Raw genomic sequence first — 26535 nt, forward strand, 5'->3', positions numbered from 1 at the left:
TTTTGAGCTCGGGGCCTTGTGAAGCATATGTAACTCACACATCTCTACTTTGGGAGTCACATGAACTATTTTTCAAGTCACATATAACTCACGCACAGAAAACAATAAAAATAACAAATTTTTCATTAAATTAGAAAGAATTGTTTTGTTTTTGAAGTTTTGAAGTTTTTATTCTATTTTCATAATAAAACATCATGGCCTCAAGGGAAAAAATTTTTTTTCTAGGGTGGCAGTCAATGTGTTGCTGAGTTCCATTTTGGACAGTAGAATTTGAAAATTCTTTGCTACATTCAATTGAAGATCTCAGAGTGTTGATTGTATGGGCCAGGAACTCAGGAAGGCATGGCAAACCATATTTAGAGATTTTGGAGTCATTAGCAAAGAAAGTGGCCTTTGAAGTCCTAGGAGTAGATAAGGCACCCTGAAGAGAATGGGCAGAGGAAGAGAATAGGAAAGTCAAGTCTAGACTCCTAAGGAACATCAACATATAAAGGAGGAGGAGGGCTGCTCTTGTATTTCTCAGGCCCTGAGGTTTTAAGAGGTCTTCAGAAAAAGAAGCAGCAAGTGACAACAATCTAAACTGGTAAGAAGATGAAGTGTTTGATATTAGGTATGAGGTTGGAGTGTCACCATCAATATCTATTCATAATTCTAAAACTAGATTCCAACACAAGAAAAACATCTCTTGAGGTCCTGTGGATATGAAGAGGACTCATAGCCTGATTATCTCACTAATGTTTTTGCAGTTTCTTTGCTTTTCCTTCCCTTCTTTGGTAATGCTCTATCCAAGACATGCTGGCCTGGTAACATGCCAGGCATAAGCAGCTTGAAGATTGCCCTCACTTTATTCTTAGATAATATTCTCACTCATATTATATAAAAAGGAAGTTTTATGATAGGGGTAGGAAAACTAAAATATCTGTTTACCCTAGGTATGAGCTATACTTAGAAATGTAAAAATATTCTAAGTAGTAATTTAAGACTCATTTTCCTCAAGAATCTCATAAAAATTAAGGAATGCAAAAGTCCTGATAAATTTTAAGTATCCACTGATAATGAAATAGATCCACTTATGTTTATAGTCTGCATCACATGCACTTACACATGCTGTTTCTTCATTCTAGTAGAAAAATCTTAGAATCATGACATATTAAGTCTTAAACTATCTCAAAGAGAGCCTCTAACTCAAGCCCTCTCTCCCTTGGTCCTTCACCCACTTTCTAGATGAGGAACATGAGGTGCCGAGATGATGGCCCTTGGAACTTATATTTGCATTGTTGCTATATATTTAAATAATAATGATTACATTTAAGGGAAAAGAAATTGATCACACTGGTTAAGGTCCTTGGTGTTTGGAATTGGACTGTCTGGGTTTGAATTCAGTTTCAGACAAACCATTGATCTTGGGAAAAATCACTTAACTTCTCTGTTCCTTAGTTTCTGCATCTATAAAATCAGTTAATGGTAGTATTCATAGATATTGGTAGAATATTCTCTTTGAATTTCTTGGATTTCCACCTGTCTTAAGAGCAGAGACACTGACTACCTTTGTTTTAGACTAGCTTTTCAAAGATGTTTGTATAACTGCCCTGAAAGACAGAGACAGTGTTTTTCTCCAGGGCAAAGGGCAAGAGTGCTTTCTGTCCAGCATAATGAAAACAATGTCTCCCTCTGAGGCAAAGGTGAGGTATCCTTACTGCCTTTTATAAAATATTTGGGTTTCCTAATCTCAGGATTCCTCTCCTGAGAAATGACCAACTGCATGTATAGGCATCACCTGGTCCTCAGAGAACTGGTACAAATATTGATACTCTGGCTGTTACTATTGATGTGAATACAGGTTGAGCATCCATAATCCAAAAACCCAAAGACTGAAATGCTCCAAAATTTGAAACTTTTGAATATTGGAAAATTCCACATCTGACCTGATGTGACAGGTCAAAATGCAGTCAAAACTTGGTTTCATGCACACAATTTTTAAAAATATTATATAAAATTATCTTAGGTTATGTGTATAAGGTATATATGAAACATAAATAAATTCTGTGTTTGGAAATGGGTCCCATTCTCAAGATATCACATTACATAAATGCAAATCTTCTAAAATCTAAAAACGCCCCAAATCTGAAACACTTTTGGCCTCAAGCATTTTGGATAAGAGATACTCAACCTATAATAAAATCCTCTGTCTCTGACCCAGGAATCTCATACGTGCAATTATGACAAGCTAGCATGTTATCTTACAAATACAGTAAAATCTCAGACTCTTCATAGTTCTTGCCAATGAATTTCTATAAAAGATGAGTAAATAAACATAAAGAGCTTAGAAGAGTATCTGGCATATAACAACTAATGACAGTAAATCACTCCTACTCCTTCAACAAGCTACTCATCAACAGCCTGATTCTAACTGTATGCTCTTAGATGGAATGTGAAATATTTAAAAAATATAATTATTTAGTTCAATCTTTAGTATAATTTCTTAATAAATCAGTCTTCCTTCAGAAACCCTTGAAAGATTATGCTTTTACTGTAAATACAAATATTGCATGAAGATAGTAAACTTTTACAAATTTCCTTATTCCCTTCACTGGAACACTTCCTGCCTTACTGCTCACACATTCGAACATCATGTTTTCAGTTGTTGGAAGGTGTGTAGTGTGACTATTGATGTATAGTGTGACGAATGTTTGAGTTACAATGCTTTTTAAAAAAAAAATTGAAGTATTCTCCATTACTGTCAACTCATTTTGTTATTTCTATTTCTGATTCACTTCACCCGCTCTTTAAAAACACTGGGGTCTTTTTTTCCTGATGTGTCTTCTAGGCTATTTCCAGAGTTCTGTTTTCTATCTTTACATTTGTCAAACATAGTGGTTCCATCTTTTAAAAATACTATTTCACCTGTTCTTTTTCTTTTCTACACTGTACTTCACACTTCTGAAAATCAGCATGACCTTTTTCATTCTTGATCAACACTTGCTATAACAGCCTTCCCTGTAGCAAAGGGAAGTAACTAGAATCAGCAACGTGCTAAATGGTTGATCAGGATGTGGGGCCTAAATCCAGGCTTATACCCAGCTGGAGTACTTGGCCACCTACCTTATGTAATTTTAGGGATTTCAAAACCCTACATGTCTGCAGATCTTTTGAGCATTGATTTGCCATAATCCTTAGTCATTATCCTAAAGTTTAGATAGACAGGGGCCTTGTCTTTAGCTGGCTGCTGTTGAAGCACCATAATCATGCATTATTATTATTATAAGAACTACTTATCAACTTGAGCGCTGAGGAGAAGGGCATTTTACTGCACAGGGAGGAAACAGGAGTGAAGGAAGAGCATGCCAGGAGCCAGATCTCTACAACAGAACACAGTAACAGTAGGGCATCACGCTAGGAGGTCTATGGTATGGGCACTTGGAAAGCATTGTTGGTCTCCCCATGTGCCCAGTAATGGGACAAGCACTGAGAGGATAATAAAGATGGTAAGACATAGTCTCTGCCTTTAAAGTACTTTCAGTCTAGCTGGGGAATTTAGGCCCACACGACCTAGATAGAACACTGTATATAACTATTATGTTATGTGGTATAGACATAACTATGGATATAGAAGACACCACAGACTTGTCTGTAGACAACACTGTTAAGAGTTCAAAGAAGGGAGACATTAAATACCTCAGGATTGACAGCATTCTCAGAAACAGCAATGAAAAATTAAAAAGAAGAAATGAGAGTGGTCAAAGAAGGGAAGAGCGACGTATTGGCAGCATAATGTACCAGTACAGTGGTTGTGTGGAAGCAGTTGCCACAAGATGAGACAAAAATGGTTTTCAGCACAATGTGGCTTTGAGCTGGCAACAACTTAGAAGACAGACTTGAAGTTCATGTGGGGCCATGACTCATACAAAACTCTGTAATTCAATTTCCATATTTGTAAAAACAAGTTATGTGGAATTTACTTGTTACCCTCCTCATTCCTGATGTGTTTGGCTCCAATAGGTTATAGCAGGCATTCCCTAAAAGCAGCTACTATGTGCTGAATTTGGCATGGCATTAAGGACTGAATTAATGGAACCTGAAAACCCTACTCTTGCCCTATGGTGAATGATCATAATATAATATTGTAACCTAAAGACATTGATGATGGGCCTATCATTAGTGCATTCTCTGTAAGATGTCTGGGATGGAGTGTCGTGAGCTGAAACGCCGTGTCTTCAGTTACTTTACCTTTGCTCCTCACCCTTTTCTTCTTAAAGTTCTTATTTTTTCTCAAACTTTCTGAGTGAATCTTAGCAGAAAGGTTAGCAAGCTATATTTAAGCTTAAGTAAAAGAATGACATCTCGGGAGGTGAGGAATCCTGAGTTTGGCCTTTCTGAATCTTGAAGAGATACTGCTTTAAGGAGAGAAGGCCAGCTCTGCTCTTGGAAATATTTCACAGATAATTGCCAATATGTTACAACAAAACCAGAGTTTTCAAAGTAAAATAATTCAATTGGTTAGAACAGGCATTTCAAAAGAATAAAATCTAAAGAATTTAGGGAATTTAGACCCATTCCTAACACCTCAAACATCAGACTTACTTCTCAGAGAAAGCATTGCCAACATTGTCTTATAGAAGAACCTACTGTTATTTAATTTTAAAAAATTAGCTTGAAATCATAGAGTGAAAATTATAAGAACCAGAGCTGGCTCCTCTCAATGCTGAATTCTTGCTTTGCTGTTTGATGTCGAATTTTGGATAACCTTCGGATTCAGTGCAGTGAAGTAAGTCTACAACAAGAACAGGCTTGACTTGGAAATAACTTACTGGCTTATAAGGAATCACCTACAATTTCCTAACTTTGGAGGTAAATGAGGCATGATGCTATTGCTTGTTGTATTTGTTATCTGGGTTTTTTCCTAGCGCAAATAGATGTTGAATAAGAATTTCTTTATTGTGGAAGCTTTGGTGTTATTAACATAATTGACTAGGACTTGGAATTCTATGAAAACAAATGCTCTTTCACCAGTTCTTGCTTTGAATGTTTGTATTCACTGAATGCTTACTTGAGAATTTAGGATCTTGTTCACTATTGTTCTTTAGGATAACTTTGAAGAAAATATTGTTATATGAAACCATGAAAAGTATTATCATGGTTAAATAGCCCAGCTTTTCTTTAATACTTTTGTGAATACTTATATTTTATGAATACATGAGCCTGTTTGAAATATTTCTTTCCATTTCATATTCTTAAGTAGAATTTTCTGTATTGAAAAGTATAAAACTAAAAAGACCAGCATAACATATCAAGGGAAAAGGATGTCTATATGAAGTGTGGGAAAAGGTTCAGTAGATATTTTCTCTAGACATTAAAGAGATGATATGTCAGACAGTTCCTGGAACACGGTTTGAGCTTTGATATATTGTGCTTGGTTGATTGACATACTGAAGAAATGGTTGCCCTTCACTGTCAAAAGTGAACATAGGATGTGGAAAGTAAATAAAGTCTGAAAGGGCAGCTTGTGCTGTAGCATTTAAAATTCGTTCTCCCTCAGTAACCACCTCCCCTCAGCTTGGTTTATAAAGGCCTAGAATGTGGTGAAAGGAATAATGGCGTTTGAGCAGGGAAAGAACGAAATGAAAGATAAGATTGGAAATGAAAGTGGGGCTCAGAGTCAGAAGCAGAAGTGTACTGTTGGAGAAAGTGGTATAATCTCAGATTTGAGAAATCTGTGGGACTACAAAAAACAAAAAAGATATGAAAAAAGTAGAACTGGAATCTGAGTCTTTGGATCCAAACTCTACACACCATTGGCTTCTCGGATGTCAGCTCTGTGTTCCCAGCTCATGGCAGGAGAGAGGGTCCTGAGGGATTGTGCTCATTACTTCCTAGCCTTGGGGGAGCTGGAACTCTGAGGATATAAAGCAGTGACTGTTTCCTGATACTGTATATCCCTAAACTCTTTTTTTTTTTTTTTCAATAATCTAGTTTATTACCTTTACTAGATTTATTTATTTATTTGTTTTAATTATTTTTTTTATTTTGGCATATTATGTCCCCTAAACTCTTTGATGACTGTTTTTTCAGTTGCCTGTGGGATGGGGGGGGGCATTTCTGTAGTGAGGATAGCTGTTCTATGATAACTAGGAATTAGTAATTACTGTTATAAACTATCAGTGAAGCTTAATTCCTTTGGGCAGAGCTTTTGGAAAACGAGATTCGAATCCCAGCCTCATAACTAATGAGATGTCTGATATGTTGGGTACAGACTCAGTGTGTTTCATTTTCTCCTTTTAATAAATAATCTCTGCTGATGTCCTGTGTTAACATTAAATCAGACCAAATATATACAACACTTTGAGAGGAATCATGCATGAGATTTGTATCTGAGATAATACAATTTATTTTATGTTTAGCACAGAAAGAGCCTCAGACAAGGCACCTGTGTATAAATTATGAAGCATATGCTATCAAGAAAGTAAATCTTCAGGCTTTGTGCCTGGTTTTGTGGGAGATGGGAGGGAGTGCAGGAAATGAGAAAGGGACCAAATAAAGTGAAATGGCCATGAAGAAGACCAAAGAGTACCTTCTTACGTGATTCTCTTGAACATCAACTAAGATTGCATTTCTGTTTCCTACATTGAAATAAAGTAGATGTTTAAGGGGGCCTTCCTTCCTTATAACATGTTAGTTGTGTCAGTGTCTTATTTACTTACAATCTCCTTGAGGACAAAAGCCATGTCTCATATTTTCTACTCCTATAAGATACATCACAGAGCATTTTACACACAGAGGGTCAATGAACATCCAGTGTGTGAATATTATCTGTTGATTTTGTCAGTTGTTATGTGGATATAAATCTCTGGTCACATGTTATTAATGATAGTGATGGTAGCAGATAATAAAAGAGGACTAGATAGGTGGCTCAGAGGGCCATAGTTTCCATATTCAAAGAAGTACTTTGAAAGGTAAAATTGTAAGAACTGCTAAAAATTCATCATTTATATCTGGTCATCATTCAAATTTTTGTGCATTTTTTAAAAATTATGGTTCACTATCATTTACAAAATATATGCTCCTCAACAACTGAGCCTACATTTCATCATCTTTAGGATGATGAATGCCAGCTCTCTTTAAAACTGTGCTTTGAAATACAGTTAGTGATGTAATTATAGGCGTAAAATTGTATCTCTCAGCTCAAAGAGAACTGCTGAAAGAAAAGCAGCGCCTTTGTGTGTCTAGAATGTCAGCGTCATTATTTTTACAGTATACTTTTGAGAAACACTAATTTGTGAAAGAAAGCATCTCAGAAGGCAAATTTGATGATTTAAATTCTCTTGCCCAAAGTGTTCTAGTGATAATAATTGGAAGAAAATGAAGGGCTGAATACAGCTTTGTGCAACTTCTTCACAGAGCCAATGAAGTGATTCTGAATTAAACTTTCAAAATCTGAAAGAAGAAAATGTTCTATGCTTTAGACAGAAAACCATAGGGTGATTGGGGAATTAGGTAAAGGCAAGCACCACAACAGCATTCTAGTGAAGTTTCAATGGATCTAGAGACTGTCAGACTAAGCAAAATCTCCTCCCACATGGATAAAAACACTTGTAGATGGCATTCCATTTTTCGAGGCACACTTAAATAGCATGTTAGTTTATTATTGTCTGGAGAGTGATGCTAGTGAAAAACTTGCCAATTTGGCCCTTTTAAAGAAATCAAAACCTAAGTTTGTCTTCAAGTCAATCATTTTTTGATAACTAAACCACTTTGTGGGCAAATCTTCAAACACGGAAACTGTCATTTGCACTATGGAGACATTTCAAGAAAAAAAATGCAGCTGTGGTTAAAATTAAGGAAGAATTGTGAACTTTAGGACACAGATTTCTTTATACTGTCTACATAACTTATTTGGGGGGCAGTATTGGGAGGGACACGAGGATTGGGGGTTTTATCCTCCTCTTGTTATTATTGGCTCTTGCCTCTCACCCCTTTCTGCCAGTAAAATAACACTGTCACATTATATTAATGATAGTGATGCCAAGCTTCCTTTGGGGAAAAATTGAGGTCGGACTATCTTACATGAATCAAGATAGAGATAAGGAGAAGGTTGGTAGCAGTGTAAACATCACCAGTAGGGGACAAGTCGGGGAGACCAGCTGGAATCTGAGAAACATGCCTTGGTAGAGGCCTTGCCCACGGAACTATTTCCAGTGGCAGGAGGTGAAGATGTCCACGCGGCTACCAACAGCTCAGGGGATGGACACTGGGGGGGGGGCATGTCTTGGTCTCATAGTGAGGGCTTCTGTGTGAGAGGATTTCCTCACTCTGAGCATGTTTTCCGGAAGGAAATCACCACCAATACATATGTAATACCTGGCAAAACAAAGGTACTGAGGAATTAATAGTTCAGTGAACAAGTGTGAAAGAGTAGAGACCTTTTTCACTGTGAGAGTTAAGTTCTCCTCTATTAAGTTAATTTCATATAGTCAATCCAGGTGTAGAATGTAATTTACATATTCTTATTGATTTTCTTCTGCTATATAATATAGTCCAGGAATTCAATATGGATAACCCTGCAAAGGGAAACTATTTTGAGTTTAAAATAACTGATTTAATAACAGGATTTTATAAATACTAATGATAGCAATAACTCTCATTTGAATGCCTACCAAGTCTTACATACTCTGCTAAGCCTGGTACATGTATTGTCTCTTTTTGTGATCACAAATAACCAATGAGGTCAGGATTAGCAACCCCCTGTATACAGGAAACAGAGACCCAGATTGTTAAATCATATGCTGAAAGCTGCACAGATAGTAAGGGACAGAGCAAGGGGTTACATTCACAGCTATCTGATTCCAAGTCACACATTCTTAGACCCTAAATTGTCTTATGAGCACAGTCAATGAATGTTTTAAAATATTTTGAGACACAGACCCATTTCAGAATATGAAATATAATTGAAACAGTAGCCTCAGCCAATGCCACAGAGATCTTCTAAGGCTGAGATGGTCCTACAAAGATGTTCCCACATTAAGTAACATATCCTACATCAGTCAATCATTGGATATGGCTCACTGGGGCATAGACTTGGGCAAGACAGCTTCCTTCTGCTGAGAGCATGTCCAGAGTTGGACACAGCTGAGAGCTGTCAGAGCCAATATCACAGAAATCTGGAAAGTGCCCTGATCATTTAAAAGAATCTGGGAGGTGCTCAAGTGCATACACTGCAATCCACCTCTGTGCCACTCAGTTCTACTGGCCTCATGTAGTATATTCTCTTCACAAACGAACAGCTACTCTAGGACTGTAATGTGTCTCCTGTCCTTGGAAAGCTTTAAGAGGAAGTTTAGAGGGACAAGCTACAATGTCAGCCCCAGCCCCTGTCCCATTCCCTACCCCACCCCCAGAGCTGTTCTCTAGGCTGCACCTGGTATTTATAATCTCCCTCATCTATTAACTCCATCTACTAGAGTCCCCTCACCCTGACCACCTCACCTTCTCGTCTTGGTTGCTGACCTGGTAGGATGACCCAGAACCTTTGTCCTGAGGAGGTATGAGCCTCTAGTTGCTGTGCCCTTCTCGGGATGTGGCTTCTGCACATGTCTACTTACCATCAAAATTGGTCAGGGGACTACTGAGAGCCCTCCTCCCTTTTCCCAACCAAATCATCTAGGTGCCCAGCACATTTTCCCTGCCCCTATTATGTAGCAATAGCTCAGTGTTCTCCTGATGATTAGAGTCATCTGCATGGCACACACAACATTAAATACAGCATCCCTGAGGGGAAAAACACAGCCACTTGTTCACGTTCCATAAAAATCCTGTTTCTGAGATTTAGGTGAAAAGACAACACAGAATTTACCTGTAGTCCCCAAGTCTTGGCTTCCTCCCCTGAGCCCAAACAACTCCTTTTCCTTGGGGACTTGGATCGGCCATGAGGTATTTATTTCTAGCCCTGCCCTATCACTTAGGTACTGGGCAAGTTTCTCCTCCTCACCCACACAGTGCTAGTCATCCATGCCAGTACTGCCACTGCTCCAGCCTAATCACACAGGGTCTCCCCACATCAATTTGACTTGTGATGTGTGGGTTTCTGGGTGGTCTACAGTTGTCCCTGGCTTAAAGATCACAGCATTAGAGAATATGGGGCCTGAAAAAATAAAATTCTCACCAGTATCTTCTATCATCTTCTCTACTCTCATAACCAAGGCTTACTGCTGGGTTAATGACACCTACACACAGGGAAAGAGCAGCAGCCCCTACCTGCATGACCTCTGCCTCCTACAAGAAGGAGCCAGAATGTCTATGGAGCATTTTGCTAGTAGGGATGACCTGTCTCCTTGGTTTCTTCTTGACTCTTTTTTTTTTTAACCTTAATTTCCAGATGGCTAATGATAGACACCCATAGCACATGCCATTTGCTAGAAAATACTCATATTTTCTGTAACCAAATTTGAAGAGGGAGGAGGAGATACTTTTCATTTCACCTGGTGATTCTCTGCATTTTCTCAAATGTGCACCATACAAATAGGAACATCCTAAGTTAAAGGTGGTTTGTATTTGGATGGTTACAGCTGTTCTCTCTATAATCAGATCTCTTAAGCTAAAGGTAAATTAATGGACACAGTCTCTCACTAAGGCTCCCCACTTTTTCTAGGTATCAGGCCAGAGCTGGAGTTTGGAGACCATTCCCTGGGACTCAACCTGCAGGGAAGCTGAGTTACAGGGGAGGCTGTTCCACCAGCAGCATCAACTTCATCTTGCCAGGTTTCAACTAGAGCCTCCAGTTCAATTCTGCCATTTGGTTTGGTTCCATAAAGACATCTGTCACCCCTCTGTCTTCTCTTCTTGAATAAAGCTTTGCTAACAAGGAGAATTTAGATCTCCCATGAGTTCTAAAGGTTCTCTAATAATGCCTTACTGTACAGTGCTCTTGTAATAACATGCTTCAACTGAGCCTGATTTTCCAAACTGTTCAATAACACCTTGTCATATGGCTTATTGCAAAAGACTCAAGTATTAACACATTTCCAGAGAACTTTTCTCCTTCCTGTTGGTACATGGTGGGCAAGAGGATTTACAAGTCCCAGCAACTCTCCTCAGTATCAAGTACACTTTGAGATGCTGTCAAGGATTTCATCACAGAAGTGAAGCCCTGGCAGAACTGAGGTCATGTGCACCTCCTAATGCCAGGCCCGGTAAACTCTCTGTTAATCTCCACATCCCTGCCCCTGAAACCTGTCGCTACTGCAACACAGCATGCTCTCTTCAAACTAAAAAATCCTTCTGTCTGCTCCCTGAACTGGACTGCTTGAAAATGTATCTAGCTAATGATCATCAGGTTGGCAGCTTCTACTGGGGTACCAATGCTTGCCTGATAACCAATTCCGCAGATGTCCAGCATCTGAGGGACTGTCTCTCAATAAATGGAGCTTGGTCAGGACCTTTGATCAGGCAAAGTGCACTTCCCTTTCCAAAAAGAATGTTGTATTAAGGTAAACTTCCTAAAAAAATCCTCACCTGCAGTGTGGAATGTCTTGGAATCATGTAATAGTATGATACCCTGCTTTTTGCTTAAAATATTTGATCTTGGACAGTACACCCCTATGCAAAAATGGCACAGTTGATTTCAGAGTAGCTCTCTACTTTGAGCTCCCTGTGAGGCTGCTATAGGACTATTCCTTTAAGACTCTCAGAAGAGCTATTGTTTAAAATTGGGGGTCTCTGAAAATCCACAGGTAATAAACTTCCTATACTTTCCACCACTACATATCCAAGACCGCCTATGTTCTGGCCTCCAATAACATTTCACTCACTCTCCTTGAAGCCTTCATTGACAGCCTCTCTGAAGCTCACTGGTCCCAGAAACACCTTACCTCATAATAAATCCACCCAAAACCTACTTGTGTAAAACAACATTCATTTTGTTTTGCTCATGGTTTTGTTTAACAAATTTGGGTAAAAGCTCAGCTGTGCAGATCCTACCTACAGCCTCTCTTGCAGTTGTAGTCAAAGGTTGGCCAGGACTATAGTCATCTGAAGGCTTAACTGGGCTGGATGTCCAAGGCTCATTCTTGCAGCTGTCAGTTGACATTAGCTGTCAGCTGGGAATTCAGCCTGGCTGTCAACCAGAGAGCCTACAAGGAGGCTCTTAACTTCCTCACATCATGGCAGCTCTAGCACTGGTACTCCTTACATGGCAACTCAGAATCCCATGTGTGAGGGTTCATATGGACAAGGTAGAAGTTGTATCACCTCCTATGGCCTACCTTTGGAAATCATATGGCATCATTTGTCCTGTATTTTTATTAGTCAACATAGTCACAAACTTACCCAGATTCAAAGTGAGGGAATGTATACTTACTTACTCCTCAATGCAAGAAATGTCTAAGAATTTTACAGCCATTTTAAAACACCCACCACAAGGGGCCTTGCTGTCATGCTTTCTTATACATTACTAGCCCTTATGATAGTGCCAGACACATAGGGATGTTCTGTAGGCATCCATTGAAATAATGCATTTGAGTAAGGAAAGAAAAGGAATTCCGTGGGTGATGCTAAAATTAGTGAGACACCATGTAAAGTCTCTACCCCTCGACCTTCAAGAAGAGAAGAGCTACTAGTATTGACTACCTTGGGTGATGTAACCACTTGCCTGCTTAAAGGCAAAGGACTGACTCTAGTGTTCTCTTGGTCCTTTCTATTCTTCGAGTTTTCTAGGCCCAAGGGAGTATCCCACATTGCCAGATCTTTTATTGGAATTTTTGAAAAACAGGTTCCTATACTCCAAGAATATTGGAGTTATAATAACCGGGTAGCAGCCTCAAATAACACATGGCAAGCAAGTGATGTGGAAGAACAATTGATGTTGTTCTTCAGGTACACTGTTCCAGGGAGCAACTGTGACCACAGACATACAGCTGGATGTCTTTCTCCATTCCACATTAGTTTGAGTATAGTAAAGGCTTTTAATTTTCTTACTCTGCTGGATACAGAGAAATTTATCATGTGGAAGAGAGCAGCAGCTATAGCAATTATCTGCCAAGACCAAGTACCTACACTCTAAGCTAGAATGAGTTTTGGTAAATGCACTTTTTATACATCATACAAAGTTACAAACAGGACAAAAGCCTTAAAAACCTTTGTTATCGTCCCTTAACACCCCCACCTAACAAGTTACCATGTTTATAAATGGAAATATCTACTGAGAAATGTCAGGCATCTTGTTTGAATCCTCTGAAACAAAACAATTTTTGTGATGCATGTATAGTGATGCCAAGAAGTCCATCTGCCAGCCAGAATTTCATCCTTTAAATACCTTGTTATGGCAGCACAAAAGAACACAATGAGATTTGTTTAGGGTGTCAGTTTTCCATCTTTGGGCTAAAAGGATTAGGCCTAAATTGCACATCATTACATAAGACTGTGCATGAAAATAATTGCTTCTTTAGTCCTTAGAAGTACTTGATGGTACTTTGGCTATAAATAGCCAAAAAATATTAATTAAACTAAAGAAATTCATTCATAGAGTCCTAAGCAGTACATTTATGAGGAATTCCAATTTCAGTTGTTATTTATTTAACAAACAAAAGTAGTGGAAATTCTCAAGTGCAATTGTTTTAGGACATGCAGGGGGTTGAGGAGAAGCCATACAGTATGATTGTTAAAAATATGGATTGTAGAGTTAGATCTAAATAGAGAGGTTTTAGCCTCTCTGGTAAATAACTGTGACCTGAGGAAATTTACTTAACCTCTCCATGGCTCATTCTCCTCATTTGTGAAATGGGATAAAAGTACTGACCTTCCTGGGTCGTTTTTAGGATTAAATGAGATCAAGATGTAATTCACCTTTCAGTGCTTGGTACAGAGTAAATGCATAGTTAACAAGTCAGATAAGAGTGAGCACACACTTTTCATAGGTTGTGTGTGTGTGTGTGTGTGTTAAAGAGATAAAGAGAGAGAGGAAGGGAGGGAGAGGTGTGTGTGAGAGAATGAGAATATTTTGGGAAGAGCACATAGAGAATATTGTTAGAGACAGTATGGATGTGATGGTAGTTGTTAACCTATTGATGATGAGATAGTGAATTTTGAAGATGTTGGAATGGAACAGGAATGGAATATCAGGACATAGATGAAGATATATGTCCTTTATCTCCTATATATAGTATAAAGCAGAAAGTCAGAAGTGTTTCTCCTGTCCTCTCCCCCTTCTATTCCTACTTCAATCCGGCTTTTGCTCACCTTCCCTCCCACCTCCCACCCTGGCCCATGAACCCAGTGTCAGAGGTCTGTCCTTTGAACACGGCTCAGCCAGGCCCAGCTATCTACTAGGTGAAACAGCAGGAAAGCCACCAGCCCATTACTTGTCCTACAATCAACTTAGAGGTATTTTCATTTTACTATGGTAGGAAAATTCAGTATAATATACAAATAAAAGGGAACTTTGCTGAGAAAGAAGAGTTGAAGAAGGAGTAGAGAAAAGATTGAAGTGGGCAAGGCCCTTCTTTCCCTTTGAAATGAACTAGTCAGGTCATCTTTGTCTCTAATTCTTATACTAATAGGTTAGGCCATTTGGAAGAGAGACATCCTGCAATATGATGCAGTAATCTTGCCTTATTAGCTGGAATAATTATTTTCATTGCCTAAGGCTTATTTCTATAATGCTTTTTTTTCAAAAACTAATAATCAAGTCTAGATATGTATATAAAGAAATAGAGTACACATGAGAGATTTCTAGTTTTTTTTTAATGCTTTCACAAAAAAGTAGATTTTTATTTCACCTTAGCACCATTTTTTTTAAGAACAATTCTTCTAACACCCTTCACACAACCTTTTAAAATATTACTTATGAATCCATGCACCTTGATAAAATGTTTCCTGTTTTTCATTCCCCAAGGCTAACATGACATAATTATTAGCTTTCAATAGGGTTAAACAATAACTACCCATGCTTACCTTTGTGAAAGAAAGGAAAACAAATATACCTTGAAGCACTGTAACAGTTGAAAAAGTTCCCATACTTTAGCTCTTCTTTTTCTTTTTCTAAGAAGAGTACAGGGGAATTAAAAAAAATCTTTTAAATATTTTCTTCACCTCTAATGCTGAACAAGTCCTTTCCATCCCTAAATTTTAATATTTCATGATTTTTAGTGGGGTCTATCTTTAATCCAGTGGAGTAGCAGTTACAATGTGCCAGGTAATACTGTAGGTGCAGGAGATATACCAGTAAACAAGAGAGATCAAAATCCCTGCCACCTGGAGCTCACAGTCTAAGGGGGATACAGAAAATGAAAAATATAAGTATAGAATGGGGCGATGCATGATGAAGAGAAAAATAAAGTAGGAAGGGAATAGGGAATGTCACTGGGGTGTGGCATGGGTTGCGGTTTTAGTGAGGGTGGTCAGGGAAGGGATTTTGAGAAGAGGAAAGTTAAGGGAAGATGTGAGGGAAGTGGAGGAGTTGCTGTGTTTTAAGCAACAGTTAGCAGGCTAAGTGCAGTCAGCTGGGGGAGAGTGAGAAATCAGAGGTGAAGGGAGGCGGGCCTGGCAATCTACCATGAAGACTTTGGCTTCTATGCCATACATTAGCCGGCAACACAGTTACGAAATGGAAGGCCATTGCAGGTCTGCCTACATCTCAAGATTTATTGTCCACCCTTCATTCTATTCTCTGGCCTAGAGAAAGCTGAGTGTATTTACCTATTTGTCCTCCCAACCAATTGCATTGCTTCCTTTTGGCCACTTTCCTCCTTTCTCAGTTATCCAAATATTCCCTCTGCTAGAGAAGCAGACACCCAGCTACCTGTGTTTCCCTGGATCAGCAGTTCTCAACAGTGGCCTTAAAACTCACTTGTGTCAGTGCCAGGAACCTGTTAAAGTGCAGATTCCTTGGCCCCTCTCAAGGCATATTCAATAAGAGTCTTTGCAATTGGGACTTGAGGACCTACATATTTTAAAAGTTTCCCAGCTCACTTCTTTCTTGTGAAGTATGAAAATTAGAATCCTAGATTATAGAAATAGCATCCTTCTGATGGGTATCCAAGAAGTTTTTAAACCCAGTGTTCTTCTTATCTCCAAGAAGGAAAACTTGGAAATATTTGGTTTGACTTTGCTCTATTTCGAGTGACTATAATCTGCTAAACTTTTATTGCTATTTTATTCAATGCTTATAAAATATTTTGTGAAGCATTTCATCATTAAATACTATCCATAAAAATCACTTTGAAAGGTTCTCATAAATTTGTGAAATATGAGACTTGATGCTTCATTTGCAAATTTTAAATTATAGTAGGATTATCTATGCTTCCATATATTTTTATATGACAGCACTGATTTTATTTATATTTGTATACTAATGTTTCCATGATAAATTATTTTTCAACAATTTTACTTGTATTACAAATAAAGGTACCCAAAAGTTGCTAATAAATACATTTATCATGCTATGCTTTTATGCTGTTCAAGTTGAATTTTGAGGGCTTTCTCAGAGTTATAGAAGGAAAATGACTGTGTGGCATAGATTGTTATAGAACTTGTAATGAGGAATTCACCTTTCCTGAGAACATATGCAGCATTGCTTTCATATTACACCCAATCTTCTAGAAGAGAGACAATCGACTGATGTTTTAAAGAGTATTTGTTACAATTTCCAGAGTTTAGCACTTTCAAATAAATATTATCCTCTCAATTTTTTGTAGATTTCATAGGCTTATTTCTCCTGCACCAGAATTTGCTATTTGAAGATAATGGAGCAAATCAAGACTGTCAGAAATAAAGAAGAAGGGAGACACTGTCATGTGCCAAGCAGATAATAAATATTTAGCTGAGTGGCTGAATCTAGTCCCTCTAAATAACATTGGTTCATTTGGTCTTTTACTAATAATTTTGAATTTTTTAGAGCAGAGAGAGGGTTTAGTATTTTGACTGAGAGAGCTATATAATGTATTGGGCTGAGACCTAAGGTTAAACCTGCCTTTTGAGCTGGAGAGGATTAGATGATGGAGTCTTTATGTCCCACTTTGGCTGGACTGTGTTTATAGTGAATACACAAAAGCATGCATTTCCTGTCAAATATTAGGATTTGCAGCTGCTGGTTAAAAATACATCCAAAGGGGCGCCAAAAGCTAAAACAAATGGTCCATACATTTTAAGAATATAAGGAAAAAGACTGGTGGATCTTTTAATAATTGCATTGCATTGCATAAAATGTCTTATAAAGACTTGCAGAATTTCTGCTTATCTATGGCTTTGGTTAAATTGTTTAAGTGAATGTGTATAACATGAATGTATTTTTCAAAAAGTTAAATGTTTCACTTTTCAAAATAATTTTATAGTGTTTTTATCAGTAAACAGGCTTATAAAAGCTCTAGATATTAGAAGTATTAGATGACAAATAATCCATAAAAAAGGGAGAAAAATTATTTTATATTATATACCTCAAAAGCCTTTATTTATATTACTTTAGATTTTTACATAGGGATTATATAGGATTTTAGAGATCCTAAATTTGAAAAGAACCTTGAAATGTATCAAGTTTGGGAGTACTAATAACAACAATGATGTTTACAGCTACATTTTGAGCACTTATCATCTGCTGGGCATTTTTTAAAGAAGCTTTACATATGTCACCTTAGTCAATCCTTACAACAACCCTATGATGTAAATATTATTAACTTCATTTGACAGATATGGGAACTGAGACACAAAATGTTTAACAAATCTGCCTGAGGTAATAGAGCCAGCAAGTAGAAGAGTCAGTAATAAGACTAAAGAAACACTTGTAAAAATATCCCAGCCAGTTCTGTCCAGGGAAAGTGTACATAGCTGTCGAGAGTGTGATTTGAAGGTGCCAGCAGGTCTACCCAAACATACCACCTTCAGCAGTTGACAACACTGCCTCAAATTCCCACCAATAAAGAAAGTGCTAAGATGTTGTGCTAAGATCTTTTTGTGCTAAGATGTTGCCTCCAAAAGGATATATCTTAAGAATATTACCAGGAAGAATTGCTCATTAATGACAGCAAAATGAGATGGCTACATCTTGGGGTAATTTGGATGATAAAAGGAGAAAAAAGAAAACAAAAGTGCAGTTGGAAATAAAGCACCATAGTATACACTTTTGTTCAATCCTGGCAAAGTGGAAGAGTAATGAAGACAGAAATGCATCCAATTTAGCTTGGGTTGGATATGGAAATTATTCATCTTAAGTTGTCTTCTCATTTGGGAGACATAACCATACTGGATATTAACAGTTAAAACTTTACCATTTGCAATGGTTAAGCTAGATTGATAGCAAAAATTATGTATGTGTAACATATTTGCTTCAGACTTTCCTTTTGAGCAGAGATTCTTAAACAGGAGTTCACATGTGGAATTCTATTGATACATAAAATTTCAAATATGTATGTGAGAATACACAGCAACCTAAGATTGTCCACATTCATTAAATTCTCCTAAGTGTACATAAATCCCTGCAAACTGTCAAGTTAGCATAAAAACAACCTAGCACAGTTGTGCTTCTTATATATTACCTAAAATTAATGCCTGCTGGAGGTGGTCTTTAACAGCTAAGAGATTATGACATACAACTGTTTTGAATTTTGTATACTAATGAGTATCTGGTGCTACATTTAAGCTGCTATTTTAGAAAGCAAAATATAATTTTGAAAATGCTTAAGATGAGGATAACATTACATACCATTGATTTGCTAGAACTATCTTTTTTTGCCTTTCACTGTATTTCTGCCTTTCACTGTGTTTCTGGGTTTTAAGTAAAGAATATGCAACAGGGAAGTGAGACAGGGTAGTCAGTAGATGTTCTTAGGAAGGAGGCAATTGGAATAGGCAGCCCATTAATTAAAAATGCTTTCCAAAATGAACAAACTGATCTGACTTTCTTGGTGAGTTATTACCAGGTTCTTTTCAGTTCTTAAAACATTTTCTTACTCTTGTGTTTAACAACAAATGTGGGCCAATTGCTGTGAGTTAATTGAAAAGGATTGTTTTCCAGTTGCCAAGAAACAGCTCTTTTCTTACATTATGCAGGCCATTATGTACACAGATCAAGCTTCCTGATTTTTCTTTTAAGGTTTAAGACTATAGGCTGCTGTGATTTAGTTGTCCCTTGAGGAGAGGAGCGCAAATCAAGAAGGCTTTCAGGGGTGTTGTTTTATTTCAACCTACCAGGTAAGATTTGGATTTCGAAATGCTGCCTTCTTCCTGTGCTTAACTGTTCCTAAATCACTTACAGGCTTTTATGTTTAATGAATGAGTAGATCTAAAATAATGATTTTTACTTGAGATAGTTTGATGTAAAATCATGCTAAGTTGATTTTCTTCCAGCTGATTCTGAGAAAAGATGGAAAAAAGAGGTAGAGATCATAATAGACGTCTGTGAGACTCGCTCTAGAGTTCGCTTACTTGGTTTCAGAGTAGTAAGTACATGTAAACCAGGGGGTTGTGAGTGTGTTTAAGGTTGAAATATTGGTATTATTGCTATGGAAGCAAATATCATTTCTATTGAAGGAGAGATTTCAAATTTTGTTTGATTGGTTCCAACTGCAAAATGGGCTTTATATTTTAACTTCTAAAAAGATTAGTTGATCTTATACCTAAGTATAAGTTGTTTGTTTCTGTTAAGAAAAACACACCTATATATATCTTCACTATCTTTTTTCCTCTTTTCTCTTACCTATTTTCTTAATGATTTTTTTCTTAGCAATGAAGATAAAATCAGGGTTCTTGCACTTAATGGAGTGCACTATAGGTACAATACAAACAAAAGAAAGCCATCCTTCATCCTCAGGAAGAAAAATAGCATTTCTTGATTCAAAGTTAGTAGCTCCCAGGCTCTCAAACGAGTGTTCATTATAAGTACTAACATGGGGCAAGGTTTGAAAAGAACTGTGTTAGTTAAGTTTGTTGGGTCAAATCATTTTCCCATTCCTAAAGAGTTCATGCTTTCAAAGGCTTGCATTGAACTCTGCAATATTGTGAATGTACATGTAGCATCATAAACTTTATAGACTATAGGTTGAAAACAGGTGTTGCCAACTTTGTAGATGAACCTAGTTGAATGCTGTTACTGATCCTTTCTTTCAAAGACTTTACCTCCTGTCTTGCAAGCATCTGGGTTTCCTTAGAAACATATTTTCTTTAAAAGGAAGATCACCAAGATGGATACAAGTCAGGTCAAATATTTATTGTCTCATTAAGTAAGTTTCCATTTGTTCAGGATTTGAAGCCATCTGAGTATAAATATGACCTGTGTAATGTGAACCCTAGTTAATGCTGGAAAGAAATTATTGCAGCATACCTTTACCTGCTATGATTTGAGTTTTCCACAAGGTAACCAACACTGGTAAGGAAACTATTACATGAAATAACGTCAATGAAGTGATAGTTGAATATGAACATGCAATCCATATATTAATTTATTTTTTCCCCTATCCCAACTGAACTCCAAACATTCATTTATTTTTAAATCGTCAAACTAGAGTATCCTTTCTTGAATTCCTATACATTTTTAAAAATTCCTATATATTTTTAAATCAACTAAAGAATAGCAGTACCATCAGCTATCACAAATTGATTACACTACATTTTTTATTTATGTAGTAGTAAAATTGAAGAATCTCATTTAAATAAACATATGATTTGTGGTTATGTATGTTTGATGAGACTTAGCACCATTTTTAGTTTTGTTGGAACTGTGCATTTCTTTCCAGGTAAGATGTAATTACACAGTTCTGTTCTAGTTTACATTCTTTTCTTCACCTTGTCAAAAGTGCTCTTTGCCCTGAAAATATACCCTTTATATTATTGGTACTATGGTGCTTAAAATATTTATACTGGTAAAATTTTTGCTGAGTTCTTTTTTGCAATTGCTAGAGCAAGGTGACATGTGAATATGAGATGGGTAGAGTGAAGCAAAAGTCAGCCTAAGACAGTATCTTATAGGTAGATTTCTTCCCATATCTAGCTCACTGTTTCTTCTTTGTTAGTACAGAAGAGTTATTGTGACATTAATAAAATAACTGTGTGGGGAATATTTAATTGTACAACAAAAAGAAATCTTGATTTCATTTCTGAACGTTTTGTTGTTGTTGTTAAATATTAACTGATATTGATTTGCTTCTCTGTGGATTAAGAATTTTGCAAAAAAAAGAATGAAGTTCATCCAGGTTGGGATGGAAATTAGTCTATAAAATTTTTGTTCAACCTTAATTAGGGAGAGACTGAATTGCACTGATAGTGTAGACCACAGTGACTGTATACCATAAAATGATAAGAGTACTTATTGATTATAGAATCTAATAGCTTTGAAACTTTATTTTGAGGAGCCTTAGAGATTCCCCAAAGCATTATATTATAACAAAGATGGGTGTGAGGGAGAGGAGAGAATGGTTAGCTGTTGGTGTGAAGGAAAGAAACCATATTTTCAGCTAGCCTGTGCTTACAGACAGCCTAAGTCTTTGACAAATCCTGCATGGAAATCAAAGATATACTGGACTTACTCTATAGCATTACTCTAATCTACCATTCAAGAAATCCAGTCAAGTATAAGGTTACTGTATATATATATATACATATATATATATATATATATATATATATATATGAGCTCAAGATGGTTTTTGATAGTCAATTCTTCTATTGCAGGTATACAGCATTTCTTTCTTCTATAATTTCAGGGATCCTTACTAAGTAGTTCATTAATTTTTTTAAACTCACCTATACTTTTCATGTTTTAAAAATTGAGATATTTATCTTATGGTACACCTTTTAAACATCATTTCAAAGATTTCTAAAACTATCATTGTGCCTTCGATTGCTAATTCCCCACATTGATATGAAATTTACCTAACTTTAGAAATTCAGAATAATATGTATAGTAACAAAGTACTTTCTTAATCTGTGCTTTCCTAAAAATACTCTCTTTATAATATTAGACTATTTGCCTAAATGTAGGAGATAAATATATACAAAATATTTTAGTAATTTTGATTGTTTTGTTGTTTATACGTAATCAGTACTACCTTCAGTCTTACTCTGATAAGCCGTGAGGAAATTTCTTTTTTTCCTTAAAATTTCTGTTTAACTGGACTTTTAACTCCTCAGTTGCAATGATACAATTTCTGAACTACTCTTCTGTGTTCTCTTTTCCATGTTTGCTATACGCATTTCTAAAACCTGAGAGTACCCTCTCTCTCTTCTCTTCCTTTTGAGCAGTTCTCAGTTTGGCAAGGTCTGAAGATATTCTTTTTAGTTGTCACAACAGAGAGGGCGGGTACTCCTGGCATCTCGTGGGTAAAGGCCAGGGAGGCTACTAACCACCGTGTAATGCACAGGACACTCCCCACAACAAAAAAGCGTTTGATTCCAAATGTAAATAACAAATCCTGCTTTACAGGTCTCACATGCCTTATGGTAGCCAAATGCACAAATATAGGTCAGAATTTTTATTTTCAGAACATCTTGAAATTTTGCCTGATTTTATTCCTTTTATTTATAATATTGACCTCAGAATCACACCTACTTTTTCACTGAAGTTGCTGGAATCTGCCGTTTAAAGTCTAGGAATCATGATTGGACTGGGTTATCTAGTTTTCCCTTCCTTGATTATTACCAGTACCAAAACGACAATGGTCACATTATCTTTAAACTGGTGTCATGTCCATATTACTAAGTAGTGCTTTGTTTGGATGACTTGTGGATTAGTTCCCACATTGCTTCTACTTGTGGATAAAAAGAAGGATTCATTAAGGCAAGACAATAATCATCTGTTTAATCGCTGTACTCCTGGATTTCTATGTCCAAAGTCATTCTTTAATAATCATTTGTTCATTCTGTAGATACTTATTGTGCATCTATCATGTTCCAGGAACTGTCTTATGTTGGAAATTCAGCAATGTGTAAGATAAAAACTCTACTTTATAGTGATTATTTTCCAGTGGAAATCAGAAAATCCAAAATTCCCTTTCCTTCAACCATTTTTGATCCTGGTCTATTATGTGTTAGAAATAAAACCATCAACAACAAAAACTAGTGCACTATAAAAGTTGCAAAGTTTTGTTCATATTTTTTTTTCTATCACCTAAACCTTCTGTTTCTTGGGAACTACCAGAACCCTTTCATTATTTTTGAACTTCACTTTCTGCACATGTCACTATTTTTGGTTAGAACTTACTTGGTGTTCATTCTAGAGAAGACTGACTGTGAAGTTAATTTTAAATGAAGGGAAACGGAATTATTTGATGAGTTGAAATAGTAAGAATAGTCAATCTAGCATTTAGGAAAAAAAGTCATAAAAGTAAAGATGGAAAATTGAGACAGGAAAGAAGCCAGTCATGCCTGAATTTTATTTTATTTGCTATGCCAAAAAAAAGAAAGAAAAAAATGAAACAAGGTGGAAAGAAAAGAGAAGAAAAAAAGCAATAATGTATCTTTCCAGTACAATCATAACTTAGAGTAATTCTTTTTCTCTGGTGGATATCTCTGCTGAATTCTTATTCTTATTCTTACTTATAAGAATTCCTTACTTATTTTATAGTTTATTTCTTAATAGTCATGGATGAAGTTACTGTTTTCTTTTCTTTTTTCTTTTTTTGACAGGGAATGGGAAGCATAAGTGAAGCAAAGTAGTATGATTACAATTTTAATATTCTGATCTTGGTATTTCTTTTGATTTTCTTTTGTAGTTTCTTTCCTTCCCTAATGTTTCTTATCTTAATACATGCAGAAATATATATATTCTCCTGTTAAATGTTCTACTGATGTGTTAAAATGTTAAAAAAAGAATATATGATGCTCTTAAATTCTCACACTTTGTAAAGCTATCAATTTTAAGTAATCATTTAACTTACTAAGATTGCATTTTCCAGAAGCAGATTCATCTTCTCTTCAAATTAGAAATAAATTAGATCTTGCCCAATTAGGGATTAATTGGTATAAAAAATTCCAAAGAAACAATACAAATATGGCTACAGAAAGTTTTTAAAAATTCTGTGAGTATATTTTGGGAGCTTATTGAAAGTAGGAGAAATTCTAATACTATGGTTTACAACAGACTTTCTAGTGACAATTTTGAAAAAGAAAATTTAATTTTATCTTAAAAGTGTTAGTAGTAACTGACAGATTGCAACGAAATTGCCTTTGTTATGCAAGCAAAACAAAGAGGAGTCACTTCTTTTTTAAAGTCCAGATTTTGCCATCTATTAGCACTCTGAATGTGGGCAATTTATTTAGTTTCCATGAACCAAGATTTTCTCTACCATAAAAATATTTATCTCATAGTGTCATTATGAAAACTAAATACAACAATATAGCTTAGTACTTGCTACAAAGAAATTATGGAGTAGTATGCTGTTCCCCATTCTTTGTAACTTTAGGCCAAGATTATTATAATTCATTCATAGAAAACATTCTAAAGGAACTTTAAATATCGTCTATTGGACCACACATTTAATGCTTGAATAATTTATATAATGTTCCTTTAATCACTAGCCTATGGTTTAATAACTCTAATAAAACAAAAAGCGTTACCTCCTAAGGCAACAGACATTTGTAAAAATTATATTGAAACATGAAATTGCCAGTTTCATAGGTCAATTTGAAAAATTTCATGAGTCAATATTGACTCATTTCACATGAGTCAACCTAATACATATAATATAAAAAGTAAATCCTATTTCCCCAAATCTCCATGATAAAAGTCTGATATAATTTGATAAAACTAGACTGTAGATATACTCTATTAGCTGTTAAGGAACATTATTTAAATGACACCACTAGAGAGATATATAGTCATTGAGAGCCCAGAGCAGGGGTTAACAAACTACAGTTTATGGGCCAAATCCAGCCCACCACCTGTTTTTGTACAGCCTACAGAGTAAGAATTGTTTCTACATTTTTAATCAGTTGGGAAAAAAACCAAAAGGAGAACAATACTTTGTGATGCATGGACAGTATATGAAATTTAAATTTCTGTCCATAAATAAAGTTTTATTGGAACACAGCCACGCTCCTTCATTTACATATTATCTAAGTCTGTTTTTGTGCTACAGAGACAGAGTGGAGTAGTTGAACTAGAAAGTTGACGGCTCATAAAGTCTAAAATGTCTATTACCTGACCCCTGTCCTGGAGTCACACTGCCTACATTCAAATGCCAATGCTGACACTTCTTGGCTGTGTGATTTAGTCAAGTTGCTCAACTTTTCTGAGCCTTAGTTTCCATATTTTAAAATGGTCATAATAATAACACTTATCTCAAGGATAATTATAAGTGCCTAGTACATCACAAGTATTCTATAAATGTTACTGTAATTATTAATATTTTTGTGGGGCACCATTGTAAATGATTTGAAAAAAAAAAAACCCTTTAGAAGCTGAAGAGCTCAGATGAGCTAGATCGTTGCATCACCATGTTATGATATGAAGTCCAAACAATAGTCATTAGCATCCTGTGGACTTAATAGTAAAATGTAACCACTTGCTCATATAAATGGTTTTAATATTTACATCTCACTCATACCAAATGGATCATTTCAAGTTAAAAATATTTAAGCTGCTAAATTTGCAAATGCTAAGCTACAAAGTAGGGGCTGTTTTCTCCCTGGGACAATGAACATCTGCTAAAACAATTTGTCCAACAGAGCATTTGCCTCTGCTGGCCTTTTCCTTTTTCTTTCTTTCTTTTTCTTTTTTAGAAATGGAAAAAGGATCATTGTTTAACTTCAACTCTTCTACTCTTCAAAACCAAGAAACAGTTTCTCTTGGGACTAGATGTTTCTAGGATTTGGGGAAAAAAAGGAGAGGGGCCTCAGTTTTTTATTTATTTTTTCCTATTTTCAAGTAAGGGTAAGGGGAGTTTTATTAGAGTGCCATATTCTTTCTTTCCTTCTTATTTGAATATTGTTTGAAAGACCGCAGGCCTTTCTAGATGATTTTCAGACTTCTGTATTGAGCTCCACAGCTTTTTCTATATCTCAGAGAGACTGGGGGTGGGGGGTAGTGGTTATCAAACAGAAGAAAAAGAGGCAGGTTTTAAATTAGAAAGGCTTTTGAGAACTGGCTCAGATCTATTATGTTCTGTTTGCAAAGTTAGAGAGGTCTAGAGGGAAGATGATCCAAAAATCTTGAAAACAAAATCCTCCCAAAGCTAAAATCCAATAGCATCCCAAAGATAATGGGTGGTTAAGTCAAACTGTTGATAAACTTCAAGTCCACGACTTATCAGTTAAGTTACCTCTCCAGCTTTTCTACATTGGTTTCCCCAGGGAAAGTTGAAGAGAGGACACTTCAAGTACTCGGCTTCATAATGTGTATTTAAGAAGTCGGTGAATAATAACTACTAGAGTTCTCTGGGTAAACCAGTTTGAATTAAAGATGCTTCTTCTTTTGTTTCCCTGCTTTAAAGTAGAGCTTCTGGTCCTTGGGGGTTACATGAAGAGCAGTGAGTCATATCTGAAATGAGGAAGGGAAATTTGTCAAATTTCATGTTGATTTATAAGAATAAGCATAAAGGGTTGTTCACAGTATTTCGGGGGTGG

Source organism: Microcebus murinus, chromosome 8, assembly GCF_040939455.1.
Source record: "Microcebus murinus isolate Inina chromosome 8, M.murinus_Inina_mat1.0, whole genome shotgun sequence".
NCBI lineage: Eukaryota > Metazoa > Chordata > Mammalia > Primates > Cheirogaleidae > Microcebus > Microcebus murinus.